The sequence below is a fragment of the Mesoplodon mirus genome (assembly GCF_964341445.2).
Source record: "Mesoplodon mirus genome assembly, chromosome: X".
Classification (NCBI taxonomy): domain Eukaryota; kingdom Metazoa; phylum Chordata; class Mammalia; order Artiodactyla; family Ziphiidae; genus Mesoplodon; species Mesoplodon mirus.
The window spans coordinates 101,315,369-101,327,456 of NC_138981.1; positions in this window are offsets into that span (position 1 = coordinate 101,315,369).

The window sequence follows — 12,088 nt, forward strand, 5'->3', positions numbered from 1 at the left end:
TAACAATTTTGAGACTTCAACAATCCGAATATGGCATATCTTTCCAATTATTTCAGTCTCATCTAATTTAATTTCACTCAGCAATGTTTTATAGTTTTCCTCAGAGTGCTGTTGATTGTCTTTTGATAAACATATTACTAGCTATTTTATGTTTCTTGGCATTGCTATAAATGGGGTTTTAAAAAATTTCATTTTCCAATTGTTTCCCGCTAGTATATAAGCATACATTAGAGTTCTCTATATTAATCTTGGATCCTATGACATTGCTAAATTCATTTATTAGTTCTAGTAGCTATACTGAAACGGAGCAGGACCCTATGTCCTCCACCTGACTTTTGTCTGTGGAAAAACTTTAGCCAAAGAATAAGTTTAACCAGAGAAGTGAGAACAGGCAGAAACAAAGGAAAACAGTCAAAGGAGACCAAATAATAATAGTTTAATCATAAAGCATAGTCAAGGACCTTTAGTTCCTTCTCAAGGGCTAGAGATAATATTCTGAGCCACATCCTGTGAGTTGTCTTATAGATACTGAAACCCTCACCAGGTGGAAGAAGTTAACTACATGATGACCAGGCTACAGCCGTGAAATAAGCTGCCACAATTCCGAGAATTGGCCTCAAAGAAATGGGAACAAACCGACCCTGGAACTGAAGATTAACTGTACCTAAAACAATCAAGATGACGCTGGTCAGACCACCGATGACCAATTTCAAGATGACTATCAGAGCTGACTGTATTGTTTCTGCATGTAGCCCCCTCCCTCTGTCTAGAAAAGCTCTCGCACCCTGATTGTCGGGGTGGGGGGGAGAGTTAGCCTTTGGACAGGTGTCCGCCCTCAACCCCACCGTGGTTGCCAGCATCCAAAATAAAGCAAACTTTCCTTTCCACCAACCTGCCCTCTTTATCGGCTTTTAGGCGGCGAGCAGCCAGATCCCACGTTCGGTTACAATTTTTGGCACCCAGCATGGGGCTAGTGGGGCTACGGCGGCTACTGCAGGTATGATGGCTTCTGTGCTCTTATGACATCTGGCTCCCCTGGATTTTCCAGAGTAGAGTCACGGCCATGACAATGCACCAGGATGGTTGCGATGAGCCTGTTGCTCATGGTTAGCTAGCCCCGAGAAGGGGACTTGGGGGATGTTCCTAGCAGCTGCCAAAACCATTTGTTTCGAGGATCCTCCCTGTTTCTCCCTTCCTCGGTACTGGCTGCCAACTTAAGCTTTTTCTTGATGGAACGGAAAGATGCATCTGGACAAGCTGATGAGCTCCAAGACCAGGTAAGTCCACCAGTGTGCACCCGGGCAACCTTCCCATTCGTGAGCGCTAAGTGCTATTTGGGCATTCTTGCCAATTGGTTCTGACATCTGTCTACCGTTGAGGACTGTTTGTGAGCACTGAGGGTATTTTGCCAATTGGTTCTGACGTCTGTCTACCATTGAGGACCATTTGTGTTGAGGAAGTGTTTGTTTGGGACTCCTTACCGGTCATCCTCTGAAGAGGATTTGTGACAGATCTGCCTTCTGGTGCGTGAGTGCGTATTCCATCTGTGTGATTGATATCTTTGTTGTCCTGTGTAAGATGGGAAATTCAGGTTCAATTCATTAGAAAAATTTTAGCTATAAAATTACGACTAAAGAAAAAGAAAGATGATTTTTTTTACCAATGTATGGCAAGAGTATTCTTTAGACTCCCGGGAAAATTGGTTAAGATGAAACTCTTTTGAAATTCCCAAACTGGTTCTTTTTGCATATGCAGTTAGAGAAAGCTAGCTTGACAAAATACTGTTTGCAGAATGCTGACCCTGAGAAAACAAAAAATATGCCTAGGAGAACACTTGAAGTTAACTCTTATCATGTCCTTGAAGTACAAAAACAGCCCACTTTGCCTGAGACTTCAGCCTTGGGTTAATTAGTAAAACTTCAAGCCAGGGCTTCCCTGGTGGCGCAGTGGTTGAGAGTCCGCCTGCCGATGCAGGGGACACGGGTTCATGCCCCGGTCCAGGAAGATCCCACATGCCGTGGAGCGGCTGGGCCCCGTGAGCCATGGCCGCTGAGCCTGCGTGTCCAGAGCCTGTGCTCCGCGACGGGAAAGTCCATAACAGCGAGAGGCCCGCGCACCGCAAAAAACAAAAAAACAAACAAACAAACAAAAAACTCCAAGCCAAAAAAAAAAGGGGGAAAAAAGAAGGCTTTTAAAATTGAGTGTGTAAATTTGACTATTTGGACTGTTATTCATAAACTGATAAGTTTAATTACAATGCCTAATTCATGAAATGTAAAAAGACAAAACAATGAGATCTCTGTTTGTCTGGATGTATGTATGTCTCAATATGTGTCTTTGTCTTTGGTTAATTTGTAAAGAGCTCTATTACAAATTGACTTAAAAAAAAGTAAGCACTTACAAATCAAAGAAATCTAAATTTACCTACTTTTTGTCTTCTTGCAAGACCAAGAGGGAAAGTAAAGATGTTTGGGTTTCTTAAACACACATCTTGTATCACATTAAAGAGAAATTGTGCTATGAAAAAATATGGTTTTAGAGGTTATGGAATATGTTCTTAAGTTTGCCAATCAGAATATACTGATATAATAAATAGTTCAATTACTTGTTTCTTGGTTTTGTTAAGGTTTTCAAGAGTTAAAAATTGTAATATGTAAAAATGATAAGAGAAGCATTTCAGTGTGTAAAGCAAGTAGGATATGTGTTGTCGGCGAAGAGAAAGTATAAAGAACGGAGATATTTTTGTTGAGGAAAAATGATGACAATAATTTTGTCCTACAATGGGTTGGATGGGGAAAAAAAGGACAGATTTGTATGGATCCAGAAAGTGATAAAATGGCTTGTGAAAAAGGAACTTTGAGAAAAGAATTTTGTATGTTGTCAGGATTAAGATTAGACTGAATTTAATTAGGTAGATGAATTTTGTTGTAACAGTAAACTGATACATGACTAAATTTGGTTTTCTCTCTCTGTTAAGAGAAAAAAATTTTCTCTAAACTCATTAGGATTATTTGGCATATTAAATTATATGGAAAACATTTGATAACTTTCAGATCATACTGTTGAACTGGGTAAGAAATTCACAAATTCAAAATTCTGATGGAAAGCTATTGTTTTGTTTCTAACCATACTTTTGACCCCGATGTTCAGAATGGAAAAAACTGTCTAGTGAGGTTGTCACAGAGTAAAACTGCTCATGATGTGTATCACTGCTGGCTCTAAGTTTACTGCACATGTACAATGTTTGTGTGAGAATTGGATATAAATGATAAAATGCATGGTCTATAAAGCGTTTCCCGATTAACATACCTCTGAGCTTGTCCATGATATCTGGTTAGTTTTCCCCCAACGTGGACAACTAGGCAAATACATAAACAAAAAGAGGCCTAGCACTGAGGGACATGAATGGACCCAGAGCAGACAACTGAGCCACTCTGGCAACATTGGAAAAATATATTGAGTATCAATGCTTTCTATGGAAAGAGTTACAATTAAAAGGGAAAAATGATGGAGGAAATTTTCACATATTGAGGTGTGACGAAGTCATTCTGGCTTATACATGATTTACTTGGAACTTTAGGCTCACCAAAACAGCCTGTTTATGGCCTATTAAACATACACTGTACATCTGCTTTAACCATTAAGAAAAAATACATTCAGAGAATAATACAAAGATGCATTTTGATTATTATCTTCATTGTAAAATGTCTACTAATTTTCAAATGTTTCTCCAGGTACTATGACAAAGTAATCAAGGAGAGAGGTAATGTTCTCATAATACAAAATATTGATGCTAAGCATGGAGCTCGAGATTATTTCCTTTTCTATGTCCATTCCCCAAATTAGGCAGGACTACTCCCCACGTCAGCAAGAAGTAGCCAAGAGCAGTCGTCGCCCCATTCCCTCAAACAGTTGGGGAAAATTGAAACAGAAATGGAACTAAACCCAAGCCCCTCTGCCAAGTTTCTGACTAACCCTCTACCCAAACCTTCTTCCCTTCTTGTTCCGCACCCGTCCCTCCTCAAGACTGAGGAGTACCAAAGAAAAGGGGCTTGAAACGGAGCAGGATCCTATGGTCCTTGCCCCCTATGTCCTCCCCCTGACTTTTGTCTGTGGAAAAACTTTAGCCAAAGAATAAGTTTAACCAGAGAAGTGAGAACAGGCAGAAACAAAGGAAAACAGTCAAAGGAGACCAAATAATAATAGTTTAATCATAAAGCATAGTCAAGGACCTTTAGTTCCTTCTCAAGGGCTAGAGATAATATTCTGAGCCACATCCTGTGAGCTGCCTTGTAGATACTGAAACACACACCAGGTGGAAGAAGTTAACTACATGATGACCAGGCTATAGCCGTGACATAAGCTGCCACAATTCCGAGAATTGGCCTCAAAGAAATGGGAACAAACCGACCCTGGAACTGAAGATTAACTGTACCTAAAACAATCAAGATGACGCTGGTCAGACCACCACATGACCAATTTCAAGATGACTGTCAGGGCTGACTGTGCTGATTCTGCATGTAGCCCCCTCCCTCTGTCTAGAAAAGCTCTTGCCCCCTGATTGTTGGCCAGGGGGCGGTGGGGAGAGTTGGCCTTTGGACAGGCATCCGCCCTGCCCCCAATCCCGGTTGCCAGCCTCCAAAATAAAGCAAACTTTCCTTTCCACCAACTTGGCCTCTTTATCGGCTTTTGAGCAACAAGCAGCCGGATCCCACTTCTGGTTACAATACCGTAAAGCCCCTGAAATTTTCCACATAAACAATCAGATGATCTACAACCAGGGATGGTTTTCCTCGTAAAGAAAAACTCAAACAACAAAAATAGTTTAAAAAGAGAAAGGAAAACATTTGAAAATGTACTTCTCAAAGTTCGATAAAAGCAGTAGAAAACCACAGGTATCTTTTACATTCTCATTACATTATCTGTTAGTATTCTTTTGGAGGAGTGAGACCACAGGAAGCCCACCGTTCTGTTTTGTGGCGTCAGGATATTGAACAGATTTTTCTGGCTTAAGTGGTTGAGGAAGCTAGTCAGAGCTATTGATCCCAGTGGTGGTGGTGTGAAGAAGGGGTCAGTGGAGATGGCTGGTGTCTTAGTAAAAAATACCACAGGCTGGGTGGCTTATAAACAACAGAAATTTTGGGGGGGAAACTAGGCGTTTGGGATTAACAGATACAAACCACTATATATAAAATAAACAACAAGGTATAGCACAGGGAACTATATTCAGTATCTTGTAATAAACGATAATGGAAAAAAATCTGAAAAAGAGTATATATGTATAAAGCTAAATCACTTTGCTGTACGCCAGAAACTAACACAACATTATAAAGCAACTATACTTCAATAAAACAAAATAAACCAAACAAACAATAGAAATTTATTACTCACGGTTCTGGGGGCTCGGTGGTCTAAGTCCAAGGTGCTGGCAGATTCTGGGGAGAGCCTGCTTCCTGGTTTCTAGATGGCTGTCTTTTCTCAAGTGTCCTCACATGGCAGAAGGGACAAGCTAGGTCTCTGAGGCCTCTTTTATAAGGGCACTAATCCCATTCGTGAGGGCTATTATGGCCAAATCACCTCCCAAACGCCCCACCTCCAAATACCATCATCACCTTGGAGATTAGGATTTCAGCATATGAATTTTATGGGGACACAAACATTCAGACCATAGCAGCTGGCTTCCAGTGAATCAAAGAGCCAACACTGTCCCTAGAACACCCCAGTTTAGAAGGAAAGCCTTCGTGTATAACTTTAACATATTAAATGAGGTGGAAAATCTGGGCGAGAATCCCAAATGACACAGGCATCCTGAGGCCTCCTCAGCCACAAAACTCAACGTTCCCTCATTCTTGTGCCGGGGCATGTGAGTCACAGGCCCCAGCCTCCCTGGGATCTGTTTCTCAGGCCAAGAAACAGTGGGGGTGGACTGGACATGAACTCCTATTGATGGGTATATGCTCCCTGCATTCCAGAAGTACCAGGACCAAGATCCTTCTCTCTGCTTTCAGGCATCCCTGCTAAGCCTTTCTGCGAGTTCCTGGCCTCCTGCACTCAAGTCAGTCCAGCTCGAGGCTGTCCATCTCCCTCTGGATACATCTTCCACCTCATTTCTGCCATGGCCCACACCCACTGCAGCCTTGATCTTTCTGAAACACTGAGGGTCAGACAGATCCCCGTTATATGCTGGCACCTTGGCAGGCTTCAGGCAACTCACTCAACTCTTTTTCCTTTGATCAGAGACTATACACCTTTCCTCTTAGATTCACAGAAAGCAACAGTAGACACAGATGGACTTCACTGTTTTCCTGCCTCTATACAGACTGATGGGACCACATATATTCTACCTTGGACAAGCCTGAAAACAATAATAACAACAGAATATATTTCACTGTCTCTTTGCCTCTCTTTGAAAGTGGAAGATGGATCAACAAGGTCTTACTGTATAGCATAGGGAACTATATCCAATATCCTGTGATAAACCATAACGCAAAAGAATATTTTTAAAAATGTGTATATATACGTATAACTGAATCACTTTGCTGCACAGCAGAAATTAACACAACACTGTAAGTCAACTATACTTCAATTTAAAAATATTGATTAAAAAATGAAATAAAGATGAAAATTGAGGAAATCAAGCAAAAGAGACTAAGACCAAAATATCACACACATAAATAATATTGGAAATGAGAACAAGTGATCTATAAAATGAAAGTGATGAGACATCTATGAACACCTTTTTGCCAATAAATTAAAAAACAGATGAAATTGAAAAAAAAAAAAAAAAGAAACTGGAGGGGATCCCAGTTTTCACTGAGTCGTCATTCCCAATAGAGCCTCCATCCTCTGTGCTACGTTAGCAATTGAGAGGTCTTCTGCCCGTGACTATAGTGTCGCCGCCGCTCTTCTTGTCTCTCCAGTGGCTGGCCTTTCCTCAGGCTCTTATTACTGGGCTGGATCCCTCCAAGCCATGGCCACTCTCACAGGGTCCTCCCTAGTTCCAATCACGGTCACTATCACTCAGAGGGCAAGTGTTTGGTGAAAAATTCCTCAAGAGGTGGTTTCTCCCCTTGTGTTGTTGCTACCCCCTCAAAAGAATTCTGGCTTGGGCTCTTCTCAACCCTTACCAATGACTGTGGGTCTGTGGCCAGAACATCTGCCAACTCTCAAGAGCCCCTCCCGCTCTCAAGAACATGGAATAAGGGTCCACTCTCCCTCACGTAACCAAAGAGCCATTTTCCAGAGACATACGGGTGGTGTAATGGGCTCATTGTCCTACGACCGACCGTGTGCTTCTATCTGACCCTTAGTCAGTCCACCCCAACCCGCAGCTCCCCAGGCCAAGCAACTGTTGCTTTCCTACATATATTTAGAGTCTGAGCACATTAGGTGGGTGGCTCTCTGGGCTCTTGGATCTTTGTGAGCCTGTCTGCTTGCTACACAGAAAAGAACAGATCGAAAACTTAGCGCCGAGTGAGTGAAATGCTCAGTGTGTGGGTTCACTAAAAGACACCCATTGCCGCCTCCTTTTTTTTATCCCCCCCGTGGCATGTGGGATCTTAGTTCCCCACCAGGGATCAAACCCGCGCCCCCTGCAGTGGAAGCACGAATCTTAACAACTGGACCGCCAGGGAAGTTCCCATGCCCCCTCCTATATAATCTGTTGGATCATTTCAATTTTCCATGATGCCTTCCTTGATTTTTGGCGACTGCAAGACAGCCCCTGGCTATCCATGCAGCAGCATGAGTGGTGTGGCTAGGACACCCCTAACGAATGGGTGCCCCAATCTTATCGGGGCCACCCTCACAGATATCCAAGAAAATGGGACATGCAGGACTCGTTCTATGAGGGTGCTGTCTGCTTCATTCCACGAAGAGGAAAGTGGCAGATATGGGGGAGCCCTGCCCAATGTGTCCATGACGCAGTTCTCCCTCCTCCCTCACCACCTTCAGACTCCTAAGCCCAACCTCTACAAAGGGGTCAGCTCTCCAGCTCATTCAAAACTCTGTCTCCTTAACCTGTGACCACACACAGTGTTTCCCTTGGATGCAAACTTGGTAGCGCCTCCCTGATGGATGAGTGGGTATTCTTTCACCTTCCAAAGACTCCCACCCTTTCCGTGTACTTACTCTCAGATCTCTCTCTCTCTTTCAGATATGCTCCTGGAGAAGAACCAGATCTGCCCACTTCCATGAAGAGGTAAGTGACTGAGGGAGATTCAAAGAGGAAATCTATCAAAGGGGAGAAAAGAGAAAGAGCAGCCACCAGATGTGACAAATGGGCAGCGCCATGGATTCCAGCCATGTCCCAGGTGTCCCTGACAAAATATTCCTTCAGTGGCCTCTCTGGATGGAGCTCCGTTCATGAGATTTCTTCTTAGATGATAGTCATGCACGTCCTTTGAGGCATTGGCCTCACTGGCCCCAGAGTCTCCCTCAGGCTCCAGGTTCAGGACTCAAAACAATTGGGCCCCCACTATAGAATTTAAAGAATCTTTCATTCAAAAATACATACATACATACATACCTGTCGAGCCCTGTGAAACTTCCCTACCTGACCTGAGCAGGCCATGATGGCCATCTCCGCCCCTTGACATCTGTACACTGAAGGGCAGTGTGTCTAATTCCCTAGACTTCCTGGGAGCTTGCCCTGCAGAACAATCAATACCGTCAGCTAAGTTTCCCCACGTCATTAAAATCTGTATCTGCACACTGCTAAGTGGAAATGAACGAGTGAGTGTAAATATAAGGAACCTCAGAAAGCAGGCACACAGAAAGCAGTCAGAAAATACGATTCTGTCACAGAACCCTAGGAGCCTCACAGAAGTAATTCACTGGGCCCAGCTCTTGAGCACATCCTGGAGACTGGGGTTTCCTCTGTGATAGCCAACCAAAGCTTCCTGCTGGAAACCCTGGTCCAGACGGTCCAGGCCCTGCTTCGATCATTGGTAATCAATTTCTCGCTACCAACCTTCGTGCATAACTTTGGGTTTGGAGTTTTTCCTCTTACGAAAAAGAAGCAAACCACGCCTCAGAGGTCGTGACTCAGTTTCCCCCTGTATTTTGCTCTTGATTCTCCACTTGACAAGAGAGGTTCACAGTTTACACCTAATGGGCAGAGCCCACAGAGCCCTGAGGTTCTGACTCCGGCACTGGGCTTCAGGAGCTCCCCCAGGATTGAGCAGTGGGCAGGGCTTTTATAGATGGAGGGAGGGGGCTACATGCAGAAACAGCAGAGTCAGCCCTGACAGTCATCTTGAAATCAGTCATGTGGTGGTCTGACCAGCGTCATCTTGATTGTTTTAAGTACAGTTCATCTTCAGTTCCAGGGTCGTAGCAGATGGGGTTCCCTCGTTGATATCTGCAAAAGCAATCTACTCTCGTCCCCTCTCTGACTTCATGATCTCAAGCCCCATGAGACCTTTTCGACTGACAGACCCTGCATGAGATTCTGCCAGTTCCTTGGCAACACATTGCCTCTTAAGTCAAAGAGATGAGACTCTTTTGCTGGGGCAGCATCTGCTAGTGCTTCACCACGATTGTCTCTTTCTTCTTCTGAGTCCAACCTTAGATTTTATTTCCTAGCCTCCTTGAAAGTTGTGTGGGAAGTTGGGTACCACAGCCAGATCTGGCCCGCAAATCCTCTCACTTGCTCCTCAGCTATTCCCTCCTCTCTGATTGGTGCTCACCGGGATGGAGACGATCATGGCTATTTGGGAAGCTGTAGATGGGAGAGCTGGCTCCTGAGTGACTGCGTGGAGAGCCACCCTCAGACCCAGAACACAGCTTGCCTGGTACATGGGTATGAAGTAGAAATGTTGACTTTATCATTTGGGGGTCTGTGTGTTACAGCAGTTTAGCCTACCTTAAGAAATATTTGTAAAAACTCACTTTTGCTCAATTCTGTACCCATAGATGCCCCAGGCATGCTTCTCAGGCTTCTGGCCCCGCTCTTGAGACTTCTGAAAAATGTCACTCTTCCAAACCCATGACGGAAAATTCTATTGTTGGAAATATTTTCACTGATGATGATCATTAGCCCTTTCGGGCCATTAGTCTAACGCAATGGACTAATTGAATTGAATCCAAAAAAGATTCAAGCCCTTCCCAAGTGGGAAGGGCTCATTCAGAGTCATCAGAGGGGAGCAGGAAAGGGAGACATTTTTTTTTAATTTTAAATTTTATATTAGACTATAGTTGATTTACCATGTTGTGTTAGTTTCAGGTGTACAGCAAAGTGATTTAGTCATACATATTCATACAGCTATTCTTTTTTGGATTCTTTTCCCATGTAGGTTATTACAGAGTATTGAGTAGGAAAAGGAGACTTCAGATTGCTGTGTCCTCAGTTGTGCCAGGAAGTTTTCAACTTGAAGGCTCTTTACCAGAAATGAAGACTTTTCACTTTGCATTTCATTTTTAGTATTAAAAATTTCAGCATGAGGAAGAAGGTGGCGGATGTGGCCTGTGTACCTGACTCAGCTCTTTCTGACAGCTCCCTGACTTCAGATACCTAACCTCAGAAGAACGTAGCCCTGGCTGTGACCACCCCTGCCCTCCGCACTGGGTCAGTCTGGCTGGTTGCCCAGCACCACACAACCTGACATTGCCATGACCTTGCAAACCTCTCACTCCTGAATCAGTGGTTCCAAACATTTTATTCTGGACTCCTAATTGGTGGAGACGTACAGCCTATGTACACACATCCAGAAGCCTCCCAAATACATCCACACGTTCCCTGTAACCTTCCCAATGCCTCTAGCAGGAGAGATTGTGATCCTCTCTCTTACCTGAGGGTGTCAAAGACTTGGTGTGAAAAAGCTTCTAGTACAGGGACAGAAAGGAGGCACCAGATATGAGGTCACAGACATCCCAGCCTTTAGCAGCTCTTGTGGCCACCAGGACACCTACTCTTTCCCTTGAGTGCTCTGGCCACAGGTCACTCTAATTTGTCCCAAGGACAAAGGGCCTGTTCCCGGGTAGGCCATGCTAACTGCATTTGGTGCCCTGCCACCACGTTCCGAGCCTTGTTCCGAAAATCTGCTACAGCAACTTCATTGCACATTTGTTGTGTTTAACTAACAGCTTGGAGGCTGCCTTTTTAAAGGCTACAAAACAAACACTTGGAGATCCTAGCTCAGATCTTGCCAGTTTTTGTCATTTTGCATTTCTGTCTCTACCGGGACCAAGATGCCGTACAGCGAAGGTGATGGGCAATGAGAAGCAGCAGTGAGTTCTTCCTGACTATGTCCCACGATGTCCTTCCAAAGCAGGCAGGCCTGAAGGTATGTGTAGACCACAGTGAGGTGGAAGGTAGCAGGTGGAGAGGTACTTCCTGAGCCCTGAGTAGGAATCAGTTCTCCAGACAAACTCTGTTAGCTTTTGAGAAATATTTGACCTCTTGATTGGCGCACACACACATTTTCCTTTGGACCTGAGTGGGGTTACTCTGTGTAGCTTGAACTTATTATTTGCCTAGACATCAATTTGGAGGACATCTTGGCTCAAAATAATTTCCCCGTTCAATGGGAATGCGCCCCTTTCCAGAGATCGAGTTCCTGCCCCTCACATCAGGGCCCTGAGGCCCTTGCGTATTCATCCAAAGGTAAGCATCTAATGTAAACCCGTCCTATCGCTGTGCTTCCCAAGGAGTTTTCAGCTGATGATGGGGAGCGGGGAGCATTTTGTCGTTGTGGGGAAAGGCAGACATTCTCCGAGCTCCCATTCCTAGCCACTGCCATGTCAAAGAGGCTGGGAAGCGACGAGTCCAAGCCTGAGAGAAAAGCAGAGTCAGAGTTGTGACACTCTTTGAGTTCTTCCTCTGGTTTTCTCTGTGTCCCAGCAGCAGCTCTGGTTCTTCTTATGGTTGTGTAAGATGCCCCAATAACTGGTCTAATATATACTTTTTCTTTTAGCCTCAGCTGGCTGGAGTTTGGTTTCTATGGCTTACAGTCAGGCCCTTTTTGCCTTCTGTATTTATTCATTTCTTTATTTATTTTGAAAGCTGTACATTTTATTTTATTTTTGGCCACACCACGCAGCTTGTGAGGTCTTAGTTCCCCGACCAGGGATCGCACCCGTGACCCCT